The sequence below is a fragment of the Elephantulus edwardii genome, unplaced genomic scaffold (assembly GCF_000299155.1).
Source record: "Elephantulus edwardii isolate Elephantulus edwardi_28Jun2011 unplaced genomic scaffold, EleEdw1.0 scaffold00288, whole genome shotgun sequence".
Taxonomy (NCBI): Eukaryota; Metazoa; Chordata; class Mammalia; order Macroscelidea; family Macroscelididae; genus Elephantulus; species Elephantulus edwardii.
Window position 1 is genome coordinate 2,717,646 of NW_006400038.1, and position 27,933 is coordinate 2,745,578.

Below are 27,933 nucleotides of genomic sequence, written 5' to 3' on the forward strand. Positions count from 1 at the left end.
AGTGAGTTCTGTCTCTAAATCATATAACAACAACATTTAACATAATGCTGGACACTCAGAAGAATCTCATTATGTATTTACTAAATAAATTCATTAATTTGAACAGACACCAGCATGGTGTAGCCACGAGCCACATGTAGCTCCTAAAATTAAATGCAATGAAAAGTAAAATAAAAAATTCATTTCTGAGACACAGCCCCTACATTTCTTCTACTCCATAGCCATCTGTGGTAACTGGCTACCAAATTGAACAGCTCAGATATAGAACATTTCCACTACATCAACAAGACCATAGAACAATAGAGAATGTAATCTTGTTGAATACTTAGACCACACCTTTAAGAAGCTGTATTTTAGACAGATTGTTGATGGATCTTTCTCTGAATCTGATGCTACATTTTTCTTCATAGATTCTAGTTTCTTGATTGATTTGCTTAGCATACAGTTTGAGTAGGTTTGGAGAGAAAGTACGGCCCTGGCACAGCTCACACCTTTCTTAATTTTTAAATATGTAATATTTTCTTGTTCTGTTTGGACAGTAGCGTCATGGTCTATGGAGAGGTTTCACGTAAGCACAATTAAGAGTTTGGAATTCCCATTCTTCTCAATGTTAGCCATAGCTTATTATGATCCACACAGTCAAATACCTTTGCATAGTCAATAAAACACAAACTGACAAGGAAAAAAAAAGGCAATTTTTTTTTCTTATTTTATTTTCGTTAATTTACAAAGCAAATGAGTTCTCCATTTGTACTTGTTCTGCCTTATAATATTAACTGTTATTGCAACCACACTCTTCCCACTTTATTCTTGTGACTCCTATTTCCATTAATCCTTTTAACCTACCTCTCCCTGTCTTTTGCGCTTTTTCTCTGGGCAGATACTGTCCACTTGGTCTGATATGGTTCTCATTTAGTCTAAGGTGCAAGTGCCACCCTGGTGTTTTTGTAGGCTGTAAGTTGGGCTCCAAGGATGAATTTGTTCCAAGTTCAAAGTGTCCAGGGACCAGTCACCTTGGGACAAGTAAGGCTGGCCATTATTGAGTTTTTCTTTTTGTTGCACATTTTCTCCCCTTTCTACCAGAGTTTACTCCTTGATCCTTTTTGAGTAGTCAACAGTAGTAACGGGGCACTGTCTAATTCTTCTGGTCTGGGGGTTGTGGAGGTTGAGTTCACATGGTCTATTGATCCTTTGGACTAATGGTTTCAGGATATCTTTATTCTGAATGTAAGAGACCAATAATTGCACCTTAGATGGCTGTTCTCAAGCTTTCTAACCAAACTAAGATGTAGAACATTGTCTTTGTGGACTGTGTTATGCCAGTCGATATCTCAGTCCCAAGCCCTAGGATAAACAATTTGTTCCTTCTGGTGTTTGGTTATTTTTAAGAAGTTTCTATAATCTTGACAGCTGTTGGCTTTGCTCTATGGAGAGATGTATTTACAGAATATGCTAATATGAATGTAGAAATAATGACAAGAAGCCACACTACAATCCCAAAGGCACACAGTTCAAATCCACCAGCTGCTTTATAGGAGAAGGATGGGCAGTCTCCTCCCGTGTAACCACCTCTGAAAACCTGCCAGAGGATAAGCTGTGTGTCGATTCTGACTTGATTGTACACAACAACAACAAACCTAGGTATGGTGAGCTCTGGTGGTTTAATGGTAAGGGACTGTGCTGCTTATACAACAGTAAGCAGTTTAAATCCATCAGCCTCTCTGAGGGAGAAAGAGAAAGACACTCTCCTCCCATGCAATTTACAGCCTCTAAAAACTTGCTGGAAGGACAGTTATAGGTCAATTCTGACTTGATGGTACACAACACAATAACAGTCCTATCACCAGGTATATGATTGTAGGTATAGTCCACTTCACCTGCCCATATCTGTTTGTCTTGCCTGTCTGCCTGTGTATTCACTTGTAGATTAGTGTTTATTATTGTTCATAAAACAAGACTGGCTATGTCATAATGCTTAACCTTTATTGACTAGAAGCTGTGTTTTTTAGTTGTTCATTTTTTAAATTACCAAAGCTATAGAGAGAATAATGTAGAAAAAGATAATCTGTATTACTAAAAGGTCAAATTTTTTTCTTGATAAAATTATTTACATCAATTATAATTTGAGTAACTTAAAGAAAAATTACTATATAGAGTCACACATTATGCAGTGTAACTTAAAACTTATTGCCTGGGAAGTCAGAACCAACTCAAAACTTACCCTCTGGTGAGTTTCCAAGGCTATAAATTGCAGGGGGGAGAATGTCCATCTTTCTCCTGCAGAGCTACCGGTGGATTCAAACAGCTACAGAGGCAGTGAACAATGTAACACTCTACAGACTAGATGGTTGGAGCTGCCTGTACAGTGTCAGGTACACCGACATGGTCTTCCATGGAAGTTGAACTATGGACCATACAACTGAATATAGAATGCCTTATTGATTTTTTGAGTCTTTTCAACAAGTATGATAAAGATTTTTAATGGTACTTACTCAGGTAGGAAGGAAAAGCCTAATTTCTGTCTCAGAGAACTTGCTTCACCAGAATCACAGATTCCACAGTGTAGTCCAGCGTAATCCATTCCTGGCTGTCCAACACTCTCTCCCCATTCCATTAGGTTCTATGGCCACTCTTCACTATCACTCTGTCCAGGAGAAAAGTCTAAGCAGATTCTGACCTCTGGCATACCAGTCTGAAGGGCTTTAAATGCCTTATCTCCAGTTTCCTCCAAGGGCCGGTTTTCCTGATTGTGAAAGAACCTGACCAGATTTTGCTGACCTGAAAACTAGATTGCTTTGTGAGGCAGAGTAAATTCAGCCCTTCCCAGGGACCATCGTTGCTGAAGAATGGGCACAGAACACCTTAGAATGGGGGGACCTTCAACAAACGAATGGCTAGAGAAGCTGTGGTATATTCGCACAATGGAATACTATGCTGCATTAAAAAACAAGGAACTCATGCAATATTATTCAAAATGGTTGACTCTGGAGAACATTATGCTGAGTGAAATATCCCAGTCACAAAAGGACAAATATTACATGATGCCACTGTTGTAGAATGGGACTGTCCTTGGGGTTAGGGAGACACTGAGTAAGATGGGTTCAATAATGTATACTGCACTGAAGCAGAGGAGGGAGAGAACCGTCTAAAAGAGAGATGTAACTGGGTATTTCTGTCATCACAGGAGACTAGAGCGAGGGCTGCATGGTGGAGGGGACCTGGGGGAGGGTTTGTAAAACAATGAAAGAATCTTTTCTTTTACTTTTCCATAATTTTTGGACTCATGTACTTATAACTTGTTAGTCAAATTTGTGTCTTCTAGGTTGCAACACCCCCATGATACATCTTGAAGGATATGTACATGTCCAGCCAAGCACAATCAATAAGAGTGCATCTGAATTCCAAAATCAATCTCCATAATAGTCTATGTGTTTCCTACTGCCAAAGGGGCCCTTTAGAGTAGTGAGAGAAGATCTTCACCCTGAAACCCACAGCGTCCCTTTTCAGCAGGAAGTAGCTAAGAGAATACGCCGTCCCCTTTTCCTTATGACTCAGGGTGAAGTCTCTCTCAGGGAGGAGTGATAGGGAATGGCAAAGGATACACTGACAAAGAAGATTAATCAGAACTGGCTTTGACAAGCACTGTGGCATTTGGACAAGAACAAACTGGGAGGAGGGTAGAGAGAATAGTGCAACAATGAATGAGTGGAAGCCCAAAATCTCTGTAAATGTTTATGAAAATTAATAAAATATAATTATAGAAAAAAAAAAAAAAGAATGGGGGGACCTCTGTCCCTCAGAGCTAGTGCTTCTGGTCACAGCTTCCTTTGGGCCCCCACCTTTACTGAGCTGATTGCCTCTGCATTGCAGAGCATACCTAACTCAGCATGTTTCTGTCATTTGACTCATTTGACTCCTGTTCATCCCCCAGCAGACCACAACGTCTTGTTACGGAGTCTGTCCTGACTCACAGTGGCCCGTCTGGGTCAGAGCTGAGCTGTTCTCCACAGACATCTCCATGGCTCTCTTTCTCGAAGCAGATGGCCAGGCCGTGCTCCTGGGTACCTCGGGTTGGGTGGAGCCCCAGCCCTTTGGTGGGCACTAGACATTTGCACTACCTACAGAATCTTCCCTCCTCCTCCAACTCCTGGTAATTATTTCATTTCAGAATTTCACACAAACATCTAACTTGTCTTGTGTCCCTTTTTAAACCCCTCCCATCTTCCTCTGACCCTCAGTAACATTATCTGTACTGTTGTTTCTTAACAGCTTTACTGTGCTTTATAATCCACATATCATTTCAATTATCTCAAAATATAATGAGTAATTCAGTGTTTTAAATATATTCCTAGAATTGTGTATAACCATTACCCCATAAAGACATCCATATCTGTTAGAGTCTCTCTTGTTTCCTCTGGTGGTAAGAAGCTGCTCTGCCATCTCGAAGGCACGTGTTTGGAATCTGCCAGCTGCTCCTCAGGAGAAGGATGAACAATCTCCTCCCTTCAATTAACTGCCTCTGAAAACCCACTGGAGGTCAGCTATGGGTTGGTTCTGACACAGTGGTACATAACAACCAGTCCAACCCTAGAGAGCGCTGGTGACCTAGTGGTAAGAAGCTGCACTGCAGTCCCAAAGGCTTGCAGTTTAAATCTACCTTGGAGAAGTATGGACAGTCTCCTCCCAAGGAAGTAACTGCTTCTGAAAACCTCCTGGAGGGTCAGCTGTGGGTGGGTTCCAACTAAACGGTGTACAAGGACTTCAGCCCGAGACAGTTACTGGTCTTCTTTCTCTTGGTCTTTTTTCTCTCTATGGATGTGCCTGTGCTGGACAGTTCTAACAATGCTATCTATCCAACCAGGGGAGGTCTTTAGTGTCCACTTTATTTTATTTAATATAACGTTTTGGGGATCTGTTCATGTTGTACCATGTATCGGAAATGTGTTTTATTCCTTTTTATGGCCAAATAATATTTCATTTTATGATTGTACCACATTTCATCAATCCATTTGATAGGTAATAGATATTTCTTGCTTCCTCTCTTTGGCTGTTATGAGTAGTATTGCTCTAATGTTCATATTCAAGCTGGTTTTATGTGGATATGTATTCTGATTTTCTTGAAACTGGTGGGTCATCTGGTAAATCCCATGGTACTTAGCTTATCACTTTTACACCTTGATAAACTAGGTACTTAGTTTATCACTAAAGAGGCTTATTTCTTCTCTACTCCACTTATTCTTTATCTAGTACCTACCACCATCTCTATGTCTACATAAAATGCAATCATTATTTGGATAAAAAGAACTCTGGTGGTACAATAATTAATTAAGAGCTTGGTTGCTAACTGCAAGGTCAGTTGCTAGCTGAAAGGTTTGTTCAAACCCACCAGCTACTCCACAGAAAAAAAGATGTGGCGGAGGCCTGCATCTGTATTCACAAGCCTCCATCTAAGATGCAACTGCTGATCTCTCCTTATCCTGAGCACAGAAGGGGAGAAGCAAAGATTGTTGGCACCAGATCTGATGAACACATCTACAACTTCTGGCCCCGAGAGGGCTCTCAATAGAAGATCTCAGACTGAAAGGGAGAACAGTGTAGGACAAAGCTCAAAATTGTGGGGAACACCAGGACAATTGGTCTGATAGAGATTGGTGAATACTTTGAGGTTATGACCCTTGTTGTTGTTATGGGCCATCAAGTCAGAACCCATTGCTAACCCTCCAGTGGGTTTTCAGAGGGAATAAGTTGCATGGGGGGGTGATTGCTTGCCCTTCTCCAGGGGAGCAGCAAGTGGATTTGAGCTGTGTTCCTTTGGGTTGGCAGCACAAATGTTTAAAAACATAGTAAAAACCACTAAAAGGCAGGGATATTTTTCTGATTTTCTCCTGCATTAAGCTAAATAAATTTGCTTAAACAAATGAAAGAGAAGGTTTCTAGAGTAGAGGCCCTGTGGCTGTCTAGGATTCACCTGAAAGTGAGATCAGTAATGTTTTTGTCCACACTCTTTTCAGTGTATGGAAGAACTAGGCTGCTGCTGGAATCACTATCCTGGATAAGCAGCTGCTTTGAAGTGAGTGGTGCAGCATCTGTGGCTTCTGATTTGCTGGCAGCAGATGGCATGGGTAAGGGATGGCAGACCTAAAAGAGCAAGCTTCCCAACCTGAGATGGAAATTTTAAGTGAAAGAAAACTGGAGTCTCTTAAAACCAAAAAAATATTGCTGCCATATTGATTCAAACTCCTCTCAGCACTGAAGGACAGGGTGGACCTGCTCCCGAGACTGATCACCATGGAAGCAGACTGCCGTATGTCACTCATGGGGAGCTGCAAAACTTCTGATTTATTGCTGAACCTTAACTGCTGTGCCACCAAGTCTCCAGGCAGCATTTCCTTCTGTTGTGCATTAGGTCTCAACTCATGGTGCCAGCTAAATGACAGTAAGAACCTAGGAAGCGTATCAGCCCAGGAAGCTGTATTGGAGAGGGCTTAGAGATCAGTTCTAGACTCAACAGGCAGGATAGGCATGTGATGAGTCAGTAGTGCCCACCCTGGTGCGTTCATGCTGTGCTGCTATCCAAAGGCGGTCTGTTCCCACCAGCTGCTCAGCTGAACAAAGGTGGGCCATCTCCCGTGCAAAGCCTGAGTTTGAATGAGCATGGTAGCAGCGGGCTGAGTTGGGATGTAAGCACCTGAGGGGTTGAGGAGTGCAGGCACACATGTTGACAACTGCCCACCCAGAGCCTACACATAACAGCCAGCACTGCGTGAAGGAGCCGAGCCACGATTGGCCCGTGATTCAGACACAGATGAAAGGCCTTGACAATCAGTTTTTGCAGCAGAAATGTTTCCTAGGGTACTTTGATTTTTTTTTTAAATTTTATTATTTTTGTGTGTGTGTACCGTCAAATCAGATCTGACTGGTACAGGAGGAGATTGTCTCTCCTTCCCCGGCAGAGCATCTGGTGGATTCCAACCATGCTCCTCTGGGATTGTAGTTGCAGCTCCTTGCCACTAGGCCAGGGTACTTTGATTTTTTGGAACCTTGCTTTCTAAGTAGCACAGTAATTTGCTACAAAAAGTTACAAATTTTAATTTGTCGCTGGTGGCGCTTGCTATTTCAGTGGTCTTGAAAGGTATCTTGGCATTTTAGAAAGAATTTGGGCCTAGAAGTGGAGCAAAGTTATACTTCTTACAGGAATGGATTATACATTTACACATTTGTGACTTGAAGCTAGGCATTTTGTACGCTAACCTCACTTCTCTCAGCAAAATTAGGTAGTTCAACTAAATAAGCTGCTTGATTCTGTGAAAACCAAAATAAGGTGAAAAGGAGAAATGACTTCAGCAAGATAATTTGTCTGTCTTCTGCCAGGCTGACTATTTTTCCAACTTCAGTTTCATTTTCTGTTCTAAGAAGTGTTAAAATGTCAACATAATGAAAGCCTTCTGCGATGGGTCTAGTTTGCCCAGTATTCCTAGATGATCACAGTAAGGTGAGAATTATTGATAAGACATGCTTGGATGTCTCATCTCCAACATGTCTTAGCTGACATCCAGGAGTCCGACACATACAGATCTGTGGATTGTGTTGGTAATGCTGTGGCTAAAGCATTTGGCTGACAGCCAGTATATTGATCATCCAAACCCACCAGTTGCTCCTGGAGAAGAAGGTGTGGCAGTGGCTTCTGTTAAAATTGACAGTCTGAAACCTTATGGGGCGATTCTGCTCCATCCTGGGGGGTTGCAGAGTCAAGAATTGACTTAATGACAATGACATTTTGGTCTGATTTTTTTTTGTTATTATTTTTGTGTGCATGTGCCGTCAAATCAGATCTGACTGGTACAGGAGGAGATTGTCCCTCCTTCCCCGGCAGAGCATCTGGTGGATTTGAACCGTGCGCCTCTGGGATTGTAGTTGCAGTTCCTTGCCACTAGGCCACCAGAGCTCCCCTTTGGTCTTATTTTTAAAAAAAGATTTAAGATCATTATTAATGCTCACAATCATAGAAATTATTATACCTGAAAACCTTTAGAATGAGACTGAAAAGACAAGAGCCAAGTTTAAAAATAAAGTGATTTTCTTAGAAAATTTAAACTAGGGAAAGCATCCAGAGTTAAACATGAAATGCAACTCCATTGGTTCTTGGCAGCAAAAGCAGAATAAAAAAAAGGATTCCCCAATTTCTGTCTAATAATAGCCTTACTAATGGGTTTTAAGGGAAAATGCAGCCCTGAAGCACTTCACCACCAGGATTCCTTACCAAGACATCAGCTTGGGGTAGACACCCGTTACTGTGAAACCACTGATTTGATAACAGGAATGGCAACCAAAATTGGGCCTTGTTCAGTTGACCATGGTCATTTTACCAAGGGTTTGGGAGGCTTTAAACAACCCCACATGATAGTGATAATGAATAATATTAGCATGCACTGTCAAGTTAATTTCACCTCATGGTGACCTTAAAGGAGAGGAGAAATGCCCCATGGAATTTCCTAGGCTGCATTCATGACAATGAGAGAGAAATTATTGTTGAGAATATGTTTAAAGAAAAATAATTTATTATTTATATAATTAATCCCTGAAAATCTTATTAGAATAATGAAAAAAAATTTTAGGTGAAAGGGTAAGTCTCAGAAGCCCTGGAGCTAAAAGTGGAAACCTTGTTGAAAGGCTAGTTTTTTAAACAGTCACTTATATCCTCTTCTCTAAAATGTCTGACTTTTAATAAAAAATTAAAAGCCAAGGACTTGAAGAAGAGATAATTGGAACATTCCCAGTGATCTTTAAGGCACATCTCAGTGCAAAATGATTGTGTGCAGCTTTCTTCATGGCTGCTTTCTGGACAGGGTTCTGGAAGTTGGTACATTCTTTTCATGTATATCTTACAAAGGGCAGTACATTTCAGTTTTAATTATATTTAATGCATCTGGATTCTAGTCAGTGTTGCTGGCTCTGCTTTATAATGTAAAGTCTGCGGCTTATTCCTAATGTGGAAAATGGAATAATCCCTCAGGCACGTGAAAAAGGCTGCTGTTACTGTAATGCAAGACACTGCTACAGACATTGCAAGACTTGTCATACAAGGAAGCATGATTGGAGTGGATTAAAGCAACTTGCTAGGGGCTTGAAGGATTTAGTACATTTGAAAATGTTGAACAAGACATAAATAGGTTTTCCCTCTTAATTTTGGACTTCATAGGGAGGTAAGAAACATCTTCAGTCAGTTCTAAAATGTTTAAACTGCTGAAGATCAATTAGGTATTGTGTCTGAATTACATTACAAAGGGCATGAGTACTTGCTCAGCAGAGACACAGAATACTCATCATTTCTGTCCACACTGCCAAATTAGTTACTGCCTTGTCACCCTCTGGGGGAAAAATATGTACCTCCTTGGGGAATCTTCTGGAAGGCAGCGTGGTGTAATGGAAAAAGGAGTGTCCATGGAAGCATAAGGCCTGGAATCTAACTTGCTCGCTTTTCCCCTTGGCAGTCTTTCCAGCCCTCTGAGTGTGGGCTGTGAGTGAGTCCATCTCACAAGGTGATGTGAACAGTTGCTGCCTTTTGGTTGCTGTCAGAGCAGCCCACATAGAGCAGGTGCAGCTCTGGCTGGGAGCTCAACTGAAGCCTGTCCAGCCTCACAGCAACATGACTGTCACGTGTAGAGACAAATAATCATTATGTTCATATCAGAATGGCAGGTCTTTGGAACATTGGAACTCCTACCTCGCAGAGTTCCACTGAGGTCCTAAAGGAAGAGACTTTTAAAAATAGTGATATTCTCTCACCTCATCTCTTCTCTAGATTCTTGGATATTTTTTTTCTGCAAATGAATAAATGGCAATTATCTAATTCCTGCATTAAAACCTTGACCAACAACTACAATCCAAGAGGCGCATGGTTCGAATCCACCAGATGCTCTGCCGGGAAAGGAGGGACAAACTCCTCCTGTACCAGTCAGATCCGATTTGACGGTACACTCGCACAATAAAAAAAACAACAACAACAAAAAAACAACAAACCTTAAAACCTTGCCCAAATAATCTAACCTATTTTCTCATCTTTAAAAATAAAATTTAAAAAATAGTACTTGCAGGGAGCTCTGGTGGCCTAGTGGCAAGAAGCTGCACTGCAATCCCAGAGGTTCACGGTTCGAATCCACTAGATGCTCTGCTGGAGAAAGAGGAACAATCTTCTGTATCTGTCAGATCTGATTTGGTGGTACACACACACACACACACAAATTTTTTAAAAATAAAATAGTAATTTTTTTTTAAAAAAATAGTACTTGCATCATTCTTGACTATGTTACTGCCAAAAGAAACAGGTAGTCTTAGAAGAAGTGGAGCCAGAGTGCTTATAGCAAGGCTGTGAGACTTCACCGCAGATATTTGGGCAAATTATCAGAGAAGACTAGGGCCTGGGAAAGGACTTCAACTTGGAAAAGAAGAGGGTCTGAGAAAGCAAAGACACTTGGCAGAATGAATTGACACAGGGACATGAAGAGCTTAAGCATAACAGACCTTAAGAGGGCGGTAGTGCAGGATCAAACTGGGGTCCGTTCTGTTACACGGGGTCACAGCAGGGGCTGCTCCTTGGACGCAACGATTCTGAAACTCCGTCTGACATACTTTGGATATATTTCCAGGAGGGAATAATCCTTAAAGAGGGACGTCATGCTTGGGAGGCTGGAGGGACAGCGCAAGAGAGGAAGACACTCGATGAGATGGATTGACTCAGTGACTGGGGTTATGAGGGTAGGTGTGTCAGAGGTGATAATGTTGGCTCAGGATAGAGCAGGGTGCAGAGCTGTCATACATAGGGTTGCAGTGAGTTGCATGCAACTCGATGACACGTAATGACAACAACTCTAACAACAAAAGTAATATAACTGTTGTCACTTCAGTTCTGACTCATCACAACCCCTTAGGACAGAACGGTACTGCCTGTGGAGTTCCTAAGACTGTGATCTTTCTGTGCAAGATGTCACCCCCTCCTCCCTGGGAGCAGTTGGTGAGTTTGAACCACTGCCCTATTGGCTAACTTTCACCACTGTCACTTATGTAACTCAGTAGTTACAGTCTTTAGTGCGCGTTATTATTTTATTATAGCATTAGCATTTATTATTTTTTCTTTTCACCTTCAGCTTCTATTGTGTTGAGATAATACAGATGGTGTTGGGTTTGTTTGGTTTTTTTTTTTTCGTTGTTGTTGTTTTTTAAAAAGCAGCTCCTGAAACATACACACACATAGTGGCTGAGTTAGGAACGAGATGGGGATGTTTAAGTTTTGGAAATACTTGTGTTCATATAGTTGAGTTCTATTTCCTGGTGATGCTTACTCGGCTTTTGATGGCACTATTTATTGGTGACATCCCATGAATGATAGCAGGCTTCTGACACTGAAGAAGCAGCATGACTCTCAAGCTTTTAGAAGAGTAGCTGGACATGTCTCAGAGAAGTCTCAGATTTCACTCTATCTAGGAAGGTATTTAGCAAATTATTTTTAACCATTTGGCTTTGGTACAAAACTACTAGAGGAATCTGTAGCCTTTGCCTAAGTGTAGAGTGAGGGAGGAAGAGAGAAAAGCCTTCTTCTCCCATTCCCAGGGGAGCCCAACTGCTTTTGCTGCCCACACCCACCTCGCCCATCTCCCGCCTGCCCCCTACCCTGTGCATCTTCTTTGACTTGCTTGTTGCTGTATTCCTGGTGACCATGTGCACAGTGAGGTTGGACCATTGTGGATCAGCAGGCCTTAGTCCGTCTTGTGTAGAGGCTTTGCTGATTCCCAGTCACACTACTGTGACACAACAGTGTCCACTGTTAGACGAGTGATGCTCCTTGGGAGGTGTCTTGGCAGTAGATGAGTACAGGGCTCCCCCAAGGCAGGCAGGCATTCACACACCAACCTGCTCCACACTTCAGTACTCCATTTCACCTTGGAAGGTGATCAAGCTCGTCATAGCCACTTGGTTAGAATCCAGGCTACTCAGGACTGGGAGGCAGATTAAAGTTTGGCTGACAAGTTTCACATTATTCATTTGTCAGCAAGACGGAGCCCAAGATGGCCTAGCCTTGTTCTCTTAACTTCTTTTGAGCGGTTCCCATAAATTCTGTACACTGCACTGACCTGGAGGGTGAGGGCCTGCTCTAGGAGCACAGTCCATAAGGAGTTCCTCTGCTGACTTGAGGGCACTCACTTTCTGGGTTCAAATCTACCAGCTGCTCTGAGAAAGATGGACCATTTCCGGCTTGGCAATGATATCCTCAAAACTACTGGAGGGTCAATTATGAGTCGGTTCTGATTTGATGGAAGTGAGATGTGTTGACATACTGAGCTGGGGCTGGGATGAAAATAGTTCCTAAAAACCCAGGAATTTTTATAAAAAAGTTTTACATGCATGTGTATGGGACTGGGGAAGAGGAATCTTTGGATTAAAATCAGTTAGAAACTGTATATGGACCTAATTTGTGTGTTTGTCTATCTGTATGTTTCTCTATGTATCTGTGTGTGTGTGTGTGTGTGTCCCTGACTCTCTCTGTGTATGACTGTATATCTCTTTCTGTCTCTGTGTGTGGATGTCTGCATGGCTCTACGTGTGTGTGTCTGTGTGTGTATGCCTGTATGTCTCTCTGTCTTTGTATGTGTGTATGTGTATGTCTGTCTGTCTCTACCTTTGTCTCTCTGTGTATGTCTCTGTGTGTATGTGTGTTTGCAAACTCTGCACGTTTGCCCTATGGCACTCAGAGCTGCATGGGTGGGCTAAAAATGGAGGTGCTGAAACAATGCACAGCTGCCCAATCTTGTTGGGGTTTTGCTAAATGAGTTCACTCCTTTGCACAGTAACTCAAGCCCATTGGTAACTATGCCCTAACTTGTCAGCAAATCATGGCTTGGCTAAAGAGGGTAAGAGGAAATTTTGTAAACAAAACATTTCTGTAGATCTGTCTTTAATAATAAAATGAAGCTATACTATCAACAAACCTATCTAGTGGTACACGTTTTTCATTCTCTTTAGTAAGTGAATATTCCAGTACTTAGAGGAATAGTGATGAGGTGTTGCACCTTTAGAAGTCTGGTTGGGGGTGCATCTCCACATCAGGAGTGTTATAGGCCTCTTCTTCTCAGCAATTTTGTGGCATCTGACCCTCAGCACTGACTGACAGGCCTCCAGAGGCACTGGCTTAGATTCAGCTGCACACATCAGGTGCCCAGTAGAGTGTCTCTGCCTTCCTTAAGCAGTATTTTATTAACTCTAAGACATACATTTTTCAAAAGTGAAAAGCACTTTAATTGAGTTTGCCTTTGTTCATAGAACTTGCTTTATCTTAGCTGAACATAGAAATTCCATGTGACCCAGCTATTCCACTGTCTGGAATGTACTTTAAGAAAAGGAGAACTGAGGCACAAATGGAAACTTGTACACCAATGTTGATGGCAGTATTATTCACCATCACAAGAACATGGGAACAGCCCAGATGCCCAACCACATGGAATGGATTGAGAAATTATGGTACATTCACACAATGGAATTGTATATAAAGCACCCAGAAGCTATGATTTTGTAAATCTCTACCTAACTTGGGAAGGACTGGAGTAGCATTAAGTGAACTAACTCAGTCTCATAAGGACAAATACTGTATAAGACCATTATTGTAGAATAAGTATGATGATCCAAGGGGGGAAGGTTGTGAACAGAGGGCTGAGGATGGGCAGGAGCAGGGGTGGTTAATCAGAGGGTCACACAATTATATGGGTAAAGGAAATGGGAAAGAAGCAGTGTGAAAAACAATGTCTATGAACTTTGTAAGTTGTTGTTGTTGTTGTTGTTGTTGTTAAGTGCTGTCAAGTTGCCTGCTACTCATAGTGACCCTATGTACAACAGCCCTAAAACCTGTTCTATCCTGTGCCAATCTTACTGTCTCTGACACACCTATCCCCATTACCCCACTCACTAAATCAATCCATCTCACTGAGGGTTTTCCTCTCTTGGGCTGTTGTTCCTCTATGCTCCCAAGCATGACGTCCCTCTCTAAGGACTGGTCCTGCCTTACAACATGTCCATAGTACGTCAGACAAAGCTTCAGAATTCTTGCCTCCAAGGAACAGCCTGATCTCACCCTCTCTAGAATGAACTTTTTATTCTTCTAGCAGTCCATGATAGGTGCAACACTTTTCTCCAGCATCACATCTCAAAGGCATCAATTCTCCTTCTGTCATCCCTAATCATTGTCCAGCTTTCCAGTGCATAGCAAGTAATTGGAAAGATCGTGGCCTGGATCAGGGGCACCTTAGTCTCCAGACTGACATCGTTGCTTTTCAGTATTTTGGAGAGGTCCCTCAGCAGACTTTCCCAATGCAATTTGTCTTTTAATTTCCTGGCTGCTGGTACAAAGAGTGTTTATTGTGGAGCCAAGCAAACTAAATCTGTTAACAATTTCAATATCTTCCCCATCTATCATGATGCTCCCAAACTTTCTTTTTTTAAAATTAATTTTTATTATTAATTTCAATGAAAATTTATAGAGACTTTAGATTTCCATTCATTCATTGTTGCACTTTTCTCACCTCCCAACCACAGTTTACTCTTCTCTTTGAAAAGTAAAAGAAAAATTCTTTCATTGTTGTACAATCCCTCCCCTCAGGTTCACTCCTCTAGACAGCCTTTTGTTCTGGACTCCTGTCATGACAATAATACCTAATCACATATCCCTTTTAAACAGCTTTCTCCCTCATCTGTGTCAATGCAGTATACATTATTGAACCCATCTTTCTCAGTCTCCCCCCAACCCTGAGGTCAATCCTGTTTTGCAACAGTGGCACCATGCAGTATTTGTCCTTTTGTGGCTGAGATACTTCACTCAGCATAATGTCCTCCCATTTTGAATAATATTGCATGAATTCCTTGTTTTTCAATGCAGCGTAGTATTCCATTGTGTGAATATACCACAGCTTCTCTATCCATTCATTTGTTGATGGGCACTTAGGTTGTTTCCAACTCCTTGAACAAAGCCATGATAAACATGGGTGTGCATATATCTGCTTTGATGTCAGTTGTGGTCTCTGTGGGGTATATTCCTAGTAGTGGAATTGCTGGGTCAAATGGTATCTCTATTTGCAACTTTTTGAGAAAGCGCCATACCGCCTTCCACGGTGGTTGCACCCAATCTTTGTTTTCTTGATGTTGAGCTTCAATCCATATTGAAGGCTGCAATCCTTGACCTTCGATAGCAAGCACTTCAGGTCCTCCTCAGTTTCAAGAAGTTGGGTTGTGTCATCTGCATAACGCAGATTGTTGATGAGTCTACCTCCCATTCTGATGCCACATTTCTTCTCATAGCCTCCCTGATACTCTGTTCCGCACATTGATTAAAAAGGCATGAAGATAGAACACATCACTGGTATACACCCTTCCCAATTTTGAACCATGCAGTGTTTCCTTGCTTTGTTCTGATGACTGCCTCCTGGTCCAAGTATGGGCTTTGCATAGGCCCAATCAAGCGTTCTGGGATTCTCATTCTTCTTAGAATCAGACAAAGTTTGTTGTGATCCACACAGTCAAATGCCTTTGCATAGTCAGTGAAACACAGATAGACATTCCTCTGGTATTCTCTGCTTTCAGCCAAGATCCATCTGACATTAGCTATAATATCCCTAGTCCCACGGCCTTTTCTAAACCCAGCCTGCACTTCAGCAGTTTTCTGTTGTGCCGCTCCAATCGTTTTTGGATAATCTTTGGCAGAATCTTTCTTGCATGTGATATCAGTGACATTGTTTGATAATTTCTGCACTCTGTCGGTCACCTTTCATTGGAATGGGAACAAATATCCATCTCTTCCAGTCAGTTGTCTTTCAGGTTTCTTGGCACAACTTGGTGAGCACATCCAGGGCAGCATCTGTTTGTTTAAATATGTCAACTGGTATGCCATCAATTCCTGGGGCCTTGTTTTTTGCCAGTTCTTTCAGAGCATCTTGAACTACTACTTCCTTTATCACCACAGGCTCTTCCTCATATGTTGTTTCATGAAGTTCTTCTGTGTTCGCTAATTCCTTTTGGTGTAATTACTCTGTATACTCCTTCCATCAAAATAAAAAATGTTATTTAAATTTGAAAAAAGAAAGAAATTGCTTTATCTTCATTCATCAAGAGTATGACAGCTATTATTTCTTTTCACTCTGCAGCATTTTTACTTTATTCTTTTTCTAAGGTAAATGCTCTTATTTCCATTTTACAAAGGTGGAAATTGAGATTCAGAGAAGTCCAGTCAGTGATCAAGTCCATGAAAATGGTATAGGATGTCACAATGTGAGGTGACCAAAGGGGTCACTAGAGCGAACTCGGCTGAGACTTGGGGTGCACAGGTTTTCAGTGTGTGGAGGCCACTGAGCTGGTGGAGCAGAGACTCAGAGGACAGCACTTCTCTCACAGCTGAGTCTTTTTTTTTTTAGTATTCTGAGAAGCACATCATTCCCAACTCCTGTTCTCCAGTCATCTACATAGCTTGCTTGTCAGTGGGCTTCAGGTTAGAATGGGGGACCCTCGCCTCCCAGGCTGCATTTTCCCCCTCAGAGTTTCCACAGCCTCTTCCTATTTACTCTGTGAGGCTAAACGAGCTTCTCCATCCTGCCAGCACTCGCCCTCCCCTCTTGATCCTCCACAGTGGCCTCCAGGCCTCCCTGTCTAGAACATAACTCTGAATGTGCTACTGCAGGGACTCGAGAGCCATGTGGATAAGATGGGCTCCTCAACATGGAGGTCCCAGACAGCTTCTCTCGCTGGGCTCTGGCCACTTGGTCTGCTCACCCTCTGCGCCTACCCCATGTGCTTATTTCACTGCCAGGTACTTGTCCTGCTTCCTGCAGACTCTGATCCATTCTTCCACCTCCCTCCCAGTGTACTTCATCACCACTGCTGGCTGACTGACTCCTCACTACTTGTTAGTTCCTGGAGAGTAAGAGCTAAGTCTTACTTACCTTTCTATCCCCACAGGGTAGAACCTGACACATACTGTACATTTAGGAAAATATTTTTAAATTGTAAAAAAAATTTCTATAACATATTTATTCATTTAATATTTTTACATGTGTAATTAATTGACACCAGTTGCATAAAAGGTATTGTGCAGTTCTTGTGAGTATCTTTTGCCGGCTTTCCTGTAGTCCCTCTTCCTACTCCTTCCCGCTTCTCATAACCACTATGAGGCCTCTGTACATTTGCCTGTTTTGATACTTCATGTAAGTGGAGTCAAACAATGTTGTAGCAAAAAGATCTTTGAATGAATACATATTTGACTCTTGGTGGGGAGATGAAGAAGGACAAGAAGGTTCTTCTGTACTTCACAGTGTAACTCCTCCCTCCATCTGTATATTCAGTAGTTGGCGAAGAGGAGGGTGGTCCCCAGTCTCTAACTTATTCCAGTTTTGTTTGTGGTTTTTTTTTTTTAAGAGACAGAACTCAGAGAAATACTTGGTGTGGTTTGCCTTTCCTTATTTTTTGTGTGTACCATTAAATCAGATCTGACAAGAGGAGATTGTCCCTCCTTCTCCAGCAGAATGTCTGTTGGATTCAAACCTAGCACCTCTGGGATTGCAGTGCAGCTCCTTGCCACTAGGCCACCAGAGCTCCCTTGTTTCCCTTTCTTAAGTGATAATTTTTGTTAGGATAAAACCATAAGATTATCATATCAGTCAGACTCTTTTGCTTGCAAGTTGAACTCTACCTCAAAGAGATTCAAGCTCTTTGTTCATATAACTTAAAATAAACTCATGCATAGCTATAGTCTTTATCACCACTAGTTCCAAGTTTAAAAAAAAATAAATAAACGAATATTTTCTATCAATGTGTCCTTTCCGTCCCCTTGCCTGGCTTTTCTCATTGTTGTTTTGTTCTAGGAAGACTCTCAAGTCGTGAAAAGAAGATGGCAGCCATTAGCTTCAAGGTTGCATTCCCATTGTTAGCAATTCCACTGGAAAGAGAACCTTGTTTCCAGTGGCTCCTGCTAATCCCTACTTGACTACTCCACTAGTGACCCAGTCTCTGTGGTGAGAGAGGTACCTCTCACTGGTCAGACACGCCATCATCTCTAATTGTCGTAGATGCCATTCCTATAGAGTATTCCAATTCTTAGTGACCCCACATATGTCATCACAGAACTGGGCTCCAGAGAGTTTTTGATTATTTATTTCTCAGAAGTAGATCACTAGGCACCTTTAAGTTGATTTGAACCTCCATCCTTTCAGTTAGTAGCCAAACACATTACCCATATGCACCACTTAGTAACTTCAGTGGGTAGAATAGCCTCTCCTGAATCATATGAAGGGAGAATCTGGAAGAAATTGGTGAAAAATCAGAAAACTACTTTGGTTAACAAAGGAAAATATATTGGGGGGGGGGCTCAGCAAACAGAACAATAGATATTCACTACTGTTACCTTTCTATTTTCAGTATATGTCCTGCACTTTCTTTTATGTTACTAATAAGGTTTCTGTAACCCTGGTGGCTTAGTGGTAAGGAATTCCCCTGCCAATACAAAAGTACATAGTTTGAATCCACCAGCTGCTCCATATAGGCAGTCTGTTTTCGTGCAATTTACTGTCTCTGAAAACTTGCTGAAGGATCAGTAAGTCAATTCTGACGTAATGATACATAACAACAACAATAAGATCTCAAAACGTTTTGTTCCAAATTGTCCTACTGCTGAAAACGTCTTCATTTTCCACCTTAGAATCTACAGGTTAATGTATGTATATACATTTGTTAAAACAACAACCACAAAAAAAAAACAACCCACAATTCCAGTGAAATATCTTAGGAGTGGAAATGCACATTTTCAACAGGAGATCTAACCAGGAGGAACAAGTTCAAAGTCTTGGTTGTCAGTATTTCTCTACTTTGTAGAACTAAATGGTGTGTTAGAATTGTGCACGGGTATGCTTGTCTGTTGTCCACAGCATCTCTGAAAATTATTTGCTCAGTTTCTTCTGAGTGTCTTTTACTGTAGTCTTTGTGAACAGTCTGACATATCCAGTGTTTATGTTGGAGCTTTCAAATGCCAGATGGAGTGATTGAAGCACAACCATTTCTCAGAGGGATACTAGTGATTTTATCTCTGGAACCTTCATTTGTGATATTCATCTCAGGAGCATACTTTCCCTTAACTTCCTTTTTGTGACTAACCAATGAATTCAGACATTTAAAGACAACCATCCCTGCCACTTTTCAGAAGATACCATATTCTCCCTGTATGGAAAATGGTAAAGTAATATAACATCTAAGCCTATTTTACCCCTTCCAATTGATTCTTTTTGTTTGTTTAGTTTGGTTGTTTACTTTCTTTAAATTTTATATTGGATTGCTTTAAACGTTCAGCCTGGAGACTAAGGTGTGACTGATCCGAGCTATAGTCTTTGCAATTACGTGCTATGCATTGGAGAGTTGGACAGTGAATAGGGATGATAGAAAGAGAATTGATGCCTTTGAGTTGTGGTGCTGGAGAAGAATGTTGAATATACCATGGACTGCTAGGAGAACAAACAGGTTTGTCCTGGAGAGGGTGAAGCCAGAATGTTCCCTGGAGTCAAGGATTCTGAGGCTTCATCTGACATACTTTGGGCATGTTGCAAGGAGGGACTGGTCCTTGGAGAGGGACATCATGTTTGGGAGAGTGGAGGGACGAGAGGATGACCCTCGATGAGCTGGATTGATTCTGTGAGTGGAGTGGTGGGAATGAATGTGTTTGAGACCGTGAGGTTGGCACAGGATAGAACGGCATTTAGGGCTCTTGTACTTAGGGTCGCTGTGAGTCACAAATGACTCGAAGGCACATAACAACAACAGCAACAATCCCAGCATTACTTTCATGTTCAGCATGGCAGCCACATAATGAGTCATTTTTTTAGACTTACCCAGTCAGCCTTGAGTTCCAACACTGAGCTATACCATGGGTAAAATCTTAAAAGATACAGGAAATAGCTCATTCAAGATGGAGAAAACACACAGAATCCCTGTACCAAAAAAAATTGGTCAGCACTGAAATATTTCAGAAAATAGCATATGATCAAGAGCTAATGGTGATGAGGAAAGAAGTCCAGGATGCATTGAAGGTACGGATAAAAAATTAAGGCCCCAGGAATCTAAGAGATAACAATTGACATGTTTCAACTAACAGATGAAGTCCTGGATGTGCTCACCAGATTATGAAAGGAAATTGGAGGACAGCTGCCTGACCAACTGACATGCCACCATCCGTATTTGTTCCCATTCCCAAGAATGGTGATCCAAAGAATGTGGAAGTTATCAAACAATATCATTAATATCACATGCAAGCAAAATATTGCTGAAGATTATCCAATAATGGCTAGAATAGTACATATAAAACTGCCAGAGTTCAAGCTGGGTTTAGAAGAAGCTGAGGAGCCAGGGATAATATTGTTGTTGTCAGATGCATCTTGTCAAAAAGCAGAAAATCCCGTAAAAATGTCTATTTGTGTTTTATTGACTACTCAAAAGCATTTGACTATGTGTGGATCAATACAAACTTATGGTTAAAATTGAGGAAAATGAGAATTCCAGAACACTAAATTGTGTTTATACCTAGACCTAAGAAGTTGTTGTCTGGAAGAGCAAGGGAACAGTGAATGGTTAAAAATAGGGAAGAGTGTGTGTCAAGATGTTATTCTCACTACATACCTATTCAATCTGTATGCTAGACAAACCATTAGAGAAGCTGGACTTCATGGAGAAGATTGTTAGCATCAGTATTGGAGGAAAACTCATCCACAACCTTTGTTATGCAGATGACACAAACTTACTTGGGGAAAAAGAAAGTGAGAAAGACATGAATTAATTGTTCCAAAAGATCAAAAACTATAGCCTGAGTTGTAGATTGCATATCAGTGTCAAGAATACAAAGATCCTTGCCACTGACGACAAGAAGCATCATGACAGATGGAGAAAATGATGAAGTTGTCAATGATTTCATCTTATTTGGATCCAAGTTCATCATCATTGGTACCAGCAGTTAAGAAATCAAAAGATTAATTATAAAATTTAAAAAATTAAAATTATAAAAATTAAAAAAATTCATTGGGAAAGTGTATTGTCAGGGACCTCTACCAAGTACTAAAACAATGATGTCAGCTTAAAGACTAAAGTGCCCTGATTCAAGCCATGCTCTTTTCAGTTACCTGCTATGCATCTGAGAGCTGGTCAGTGAATAAGGATGACAGAATAAAGGTTGATGCCTTTCAGTTACACTGTTGGAGAAGAGTGCTAGTATCCCGTGAACTTTCCAAAGAACAAACACATGTGTCTTGAAGAAAGTGCAGCCTTAGTGTTACTTGGAGGCAAGGAAAGGGAAGCTTCATCTCACATACGCTGGGCACATGAGAGGCTATTCCTTGGAAAAGGACATACTGCTTGACAGGGTGGCGACTCACTAAAAGAGAAGAAGACCCTCAACAAGAAGCATTGGCCCAATGGCTGCAGCAATGGGGTCAAGTAAATATATCAGAGAGGACAGAACAGAGTTCAGATCTGTTCTTCACAGGGTCGCTGTGAGTTGTACCAGTAAGGTCAGGAAGTGACAATTGTCTGTTTCTAAGTACTCCAGCAGTCCCTCAGTGGAGATGATCCCATTTATTTCTCAGAGCAAACCTTTCTGGCACAGTCATCATAGGCTTCTGAGTCGGTTTAGCCCACAGCCCATTCTTTAAGCATTAAGCTAAGCGTTCTAAGATGGTGGAAAACTATGAGATCTAGTTTCTGGTGTAAAGTTGAAATGCTAACACATTTGGAGTAATAAGAATCAATTTCAGTCTTTCATTTCCTCAAGGCAGCCAAGTGGCAGACGCAGAGAAGCAGACCTTTGTGAAGACCCTGACTGGCAAGACCATCACTCTTGAGGTCAAGCCCAGTGACACTATTGAGAACATAAAGCTAAAACCCAAGACAAGGGGCTTGACCACCTCCCTGACTGGGGGCTCTGATATTTGCGGGTAAACAGCTAGAGGATGGCCATACACTCTGATTACAACAACCACCTGCATCTTATGCTGCATAAAAGTTAGGCTTAAAAAAGAATGAATTTCAGATGGGTTCTAAAGGACAGAGTAGCTTACTTCATTGTAGTGCCATCCACTTTCAGAAAAGGGCAAACTCCGGCCCCAGATCTACTCTCCTTCTAGTTCATCCTGACTGGAAATATATCTAAAGACTAAATGAAGAGGTTATTTTAAACATTGCACCATTTTCCACAGTGTAATCTTTTCCATTTTGTTTTCCTTCTGACCTTGGTTGCTGCAGTGTCAGCACATGCTTCTCCTGCAGAGCAGCCGGTGGGTTCAAACCATGTGCCTTCGAGCTTGCAGCACAGCCAGCTGCTGTTTACTGAACACAGACCGCAGCTAACCAGCAGGCTTCTCAGGATCTTCTCACTTGTGTTGGACTTTATAGAAAGACCAATAAGCTGAGTCTCTTTAGCTTTCACCTTCTGCCTCGTTATCTAGTGCTGCTGGTACAGAGATATCACATGGGGATGGCTTACCAGAAATGTACCCTCTTCTTATGAATCTGGAAGTCCAAATAAAGTTGCCGCTCTAAGGGAAAGCCTGTGACAATGCCTGCCGAAGGTCTTATTTCCACTTGTATGCGTAGGCCCGTTGTTCCTGGGCTCTCCATGTGTCCTGGCCTCCCTGTGGTTGAGGAGATCCTGGGTCCAAAAGAACACACTCCATTCCCAGTGATTCTGTTTTGGCGGGACTGAGGGTGTTACAGGCCACCCTAGGGCAACTCCCCTTACATCAAGTCAGGGCTGTGTTAGAAAAGGGTTTGCAACTGTTTGGCTTCTCAGATCATGGGGCATCATTACACAGGTTCCCATCATATGGTTATGGACATGTGTTTTGAAGGGACATGGTTCAGTTCCTGCATGCTACCATCTATAAGAGGGAAAAATCGGAAGTACAGAGAGAATAGGCTGTTTGCCCAGGTATTTCCAGCCTCTACTGATGAGCAGGCTGGAACTTCCTGTGTGCTGGATGGGAGGGAAGGTCAGAGGAAGGGTAAGGTAGAGGGAAGGAGCACTGGAGTTGAGCAGGGAGGATGAGGTGCAAAGGGAAGAGCTAGTTTAGGCCCGAGAAGGAGCTGGGTGAGAAGCACATTTCCAGTGGTGCTCCCCACTGTGTGTGCACATAAGTCAGATGCTGGTGCTAAGCTCTCCCCATCAGCAAGTCACAGGGAAAGGGGTGATTTAATCTACTTCCAGCACAAAATATAAAATGGGAACTTACTAGAGAAAAATGTATTCATATCTTTAACTCGGGGTAGCAACTGCTGTCAAATAAAAAGACAAATTCATTGCCATCTCGTGAAAATAGAATCATAGCTGAGCCTCCAGAGGGTTTTATGGAGGCTGTAAATCCTGTGAGAGGACATTTTCTATCTTTCTCCAAAGGAGTCACTGGTAGATTCAAATCTCTAGAGAAGGGGCTGCCTTTGGGTTAGAAGTGCACCTCCCTGTGGCCTTTGGCACCAGATCTCCCTGGGTGTTTGCTAAGCTCTGGAATGCTTCCATCTTCTCCTAGTTCTGGGGAGCATCATTACAGCTTCCTCAGGACAAGGGCACCCGATGGGCACAGAAGCATGCCGCATAGCTTCCTTTTGCACCAAGTGTCACCCCCTGCTTCCTTTATAGCTTACTGGGACACAAGAGAGCTGTTGGGAGCTCAAATTGGGGTGGGCTTGGTTTTAGTTTTGGGTTTTCTCCTTCTTCCTTGGACACTGTAGTGTTTTTGTTGTTGTTTTTTTCTCCCAGCATTCACAACCTTTGGAGGCCCTACTGTTTATTTTGGCCAGGCCACCGCTCAGTTCATAGAAAATGGCTGATGTAGCCTGACCAGTTCTAGGAATTAGTCTCCATTTGTTAGCCAAATATTCCACGTATCAGCAGTGGGAAGGACAACCAGTTGCTCTGAGTTTATGTGGTATAGGTTTTTTCTTCTTTTTCTCTCTCTCCCCTTCATATGGGAACTACTGTTTTCTAAAGCTGAGGTCATCAAAACCATATTAATTAGGACTGTATGTGAGAATATATACCTTCCAGGTAGAGTGAGGGCCAAAAAGAAATTGTGTCAGTAGGAGCACGGCTTGGGTAAAGACACGAGGTGGGTTGAGTGGGAGCTCACTGTTCTCAGTGACACTGCCCAAGTAAGAAAAAAAAATGCTATTTCTTTTTTATTTTATTTACACCAAATATTCTTGTCCAAAATTAAAATCAGATGTTTGTCCTCTTTTTCTTTTTTTCCTGAAGCAAATGGTTACAAACACTTACTTAAAATAATTTAGTCGAGCTTTCCCCTAAAGAACATTTACATTACTTTCTTTTATGCATGCAGTAACTTTTGATCAAAACACGACTATACTCCTTTGTTTAATGTTGAGCATCTGGATTAAAGGCTTCTTTTAATCTTAAATACAGATTAGGACTCTCTCTCCCTTTAAGCAAACTGCCATAAAGTCTTGGCTGGCTTTCAGGTTTCTTCATTAAAGCTCCCTTTATTACAGTGTTTTTGGATAGCAGTCATTAAATGATTGTTATGCACAATGGGCACTTGATTATAATCATTTAACTAGCAATCAGTTATTATAGCAATTTGGTCATATAATTAAAAGGGAGCATGTTTGTACCTACCTGCCAACATCTTTGAGATGCTCAGCTCTGGTTGGGAGAAAGAAACAAAACATTAACATATGGACAGGGAGAATTAAGCATGTCTTTGATTTTTCCCCAATTTGGTTCTTGGTCTTTTATTTAATAAAGGGAGTCAAGTAAGATGTTAATTGGAATTTTGGGACTTCTGATTCATGTACAGATTCCTCTGTGTGCTCAGAAATGCTTAGTGGGTAGCAGTGTATCTATTTAAAAGTCACTGATTGGTGTGAATGGTTAACATGCTGAGCTGCTGATTGAAAGGTTGGAGGTTCAAGTCTACCCAGAGGCATCTTGTCTGGTGTTCTCCTTCTGAAAGGCCAGCACTGACATCCCCTCGTTCCAGTGCTGAGTGACACATAAGGCTGCCGTCATGGCAGCTGGTTTATACTTTGATGATTATGCAATTAAGCCATGCCTGGGAGTGGGTTTCCTAGTCTCATATGGAAACTTCACATTCTTCTCCTGCCTACGAGCTGACATTGTTAAGCACTAAAATAAAGTTGGTGTAAAAGCTAAGTGGTACTCATTAGCAACCAGCTAGACTATGGATTCCATAGTCACCAAAGAAGTTAATAACAAGATATTAGTAATTCCTAAGGTAAGACAGGCTCGTACTTACACAGAATTCTTTTTTCAATTGGAAGAGTAAGTGATAAGACACAACTTTAAATAGCCTGAAATAGGTGGGAATGTCTTGGTTTTTAAAGGTAGAATGTTACTGGATCTGCTTGTAGAATTAAAGGGAGAATAGTGGGAACTCAGCTGTGAGCCTAGGAGCTGGGGCTCAGGACTTTCAGCCCATTTCTCGGATAGCTTGCTTGTGCTTGTCCGCATTTTCCCTGTGTCTGGAAATGTGGCCATGTAAGGATCAGATTCCTGTCTTCCTAGCTTAGAAACTCCAGTGGAAAGTGAGCTGATAGTGTCTGCCTCAGGAAACAACACTGATTGACCTCTTTCTGGGACATATGCCCACCCCTTGGACTAATTCCTGTTGCTAAGGACATGGCACTGGGTGGTACACTGGTGGCCTGGTGCATAGGAGGTTCCACTGCTAACCTGAAGGGATGCCTCTCTGCTAGAATCTATCAGCAGCTCCTAAGGGGAAAGATGGCCCATCTCCTTAGCAATTACAGCTTCTGTAAACCTGCAGGAGGGTCAGCTAGGAATCAGTGTCAATTCAAGGTGGTGAGTTCTAGTTTCCATGGGTTTTGGTGGGGGTTTTTCATTTGGAGTTTTTTGTGGGGTTTTGTGTGTGTGATCATGTGTTATTCCTATAGGCAAGGCAGGGACAAGGAAATACTGTGATTGGCAGTCTTGCTAGAGCCTACAGTGTGGAGGAGAGGTGACACGCCATTGACCAGAAGAATGCACGCACTGCTGTGGAGTTGAGCTAACCCAAGAGAACCGTACAGGCCAGGAGCGGACTGCATGTCTTTCTCCCATGGAGTGGCTAGGGGGTTCAAACCACTGATCTTTTGGTTAGCCACCACAGGGCTTTAACCACTGTGCCGCTAGGGATCCTTGACCAAGAACGTCAGCAAGCACAGCTCCTTGCCACAGAATTGGAACCAACTCCCAGCTTACCCTGCAGTGGGGTTTCTGAGGCTGTAAATCTTGGAATAGGAGCTTTCTCATCTTCCTCCTATGGAGCTGCTAGGGGCTTCCAGTTTGCAGCCTTAGGGGGCACAGAGTAGCCCCCTCTAGACTGTGTCACTAGAGCTATGATCAAGAAGAGCAGCATGATTATCTTGGAAAATGAAGGTGAAAGAATCTTCGAGTGTTCTCGAAATATTTTCCCAGTGCACCTCTGCTGTTCTTCCAGAGCTTCCCCACTCTTGTCCGTCTGGGTATCAAACTATTACCTAACCTTGCCCAAAGACCCCTTAGTAACATAGGCTTAGGGCAAGCTCTTTACTAGTCAGTCTGTATACTGAGCAAATCATTTGAGAAACTGGGCTATATGAGGTGGAATTTGACATCAGCATTCAAGGAAGATTGAGCAGCAGCCTTTGTTATACAGATGACCCAGCCTTGCTTGCAGGAAGTGAAGATGACTCAAAACATTTGCTGCAGAAGATAAGGACTACAGCCTTCAGTATGATTACATCTTAAAATCAAGAAAACAATTATCTTCACCACTGAGCCAACAGATGACATGATAGATGGAAAAAAGACTGAAGTTGTTAACAATTTCATTTTACTTGGATCCACAATCAACACCTATGGGAACAGCAGTCAAGAGATCCAAAGAGGAGATCAAAAGTTGGAGGAGCATGGCCAATGTGGGGAGGCCCTCAAACAGGTCAGTGTCTTCAGACAGAATCTCTTCCAGGAGGCTTAGGACCTTCTCTGTGCATTCTTGCCAGAGATGATCATATACCTGAATTGACTCTTGAAAGAGGACTCCTTTAGTGCGGCTGACCTGACTTCTCTTCTTCTTCTTCTTGCTGGACACCCCAATCGAGACACACACCCCCACCTCCGACAATGATGAGATGGAAACAAATAAACAGAAGAAGAAAAGCCCCTAAGTGCTGTCTTCTCCCTCGAAATAAGAAGGTGCTGGCCCTGCCTGACACAGTTAAGCCAGAAGTCTGGGCACTCAATAAGAAATGCATTCTCATGATCATGTGGATCCAGCATCTCATCCCCAAGATTGCAGATAGAAATTACTTTTTGGTGTGGCAATTCCGGAGAAAGTGCTGGAGAAGATGAATGCAGTCAATACCAGGGTGGAAGCTTCCAGACAACCATTTCCAAGTACTTTTCAGAACATAGGATGCAATGGCCAAAGGCTCTCTGCAGACCCAAGTGATGGATTACCTGGCCATGTTGCATGCACAAGATGGGTAATCTAAGGGAGCTCAGAGCCATGGTGCTGAACTTGAGGACCTTCTGTGTTGGGCTTTATCAGTCATCAACAGAACCCTGGAGAAAATTGTTAATCCAAAGGGAGAAGAGAATCCATCTATGTTTTGAGCTCCTGAGCAGAAGATAATGAAATGACCTGTACTCTGAAGAAGGGGAATAAAGAAAGAAAAGAAATCCCAAGACATGTTGCATTGGGAACATCTACTCTTAAGGACATCTCCAAAGTACTAAAGAGAAATGTCACTTTAAAGATTAAGGCGAACCTGATCCAAACCATGGTTTTTCCAGTTGCTTTCTATGGATGTGAAAGTTGGATAATGAATAAGGATGACAGAAGAAGAATTGAGGCCTTT

The 27,933-nt window shown here is 42.1% G+C and overlaps 1 pseudogene; it reads left to right on the top strand.

The window, feature by feature from the left end:
• The first annotated feature begins 546 nt into the window (after window positions 1-546).
• Window positions 547-27,688, top strand: LOC102848369 (annotated as a pseudogene).
• The last annotated feature ends 245 nt before the right edge of the window (window positions 27,689-27,933 follow it).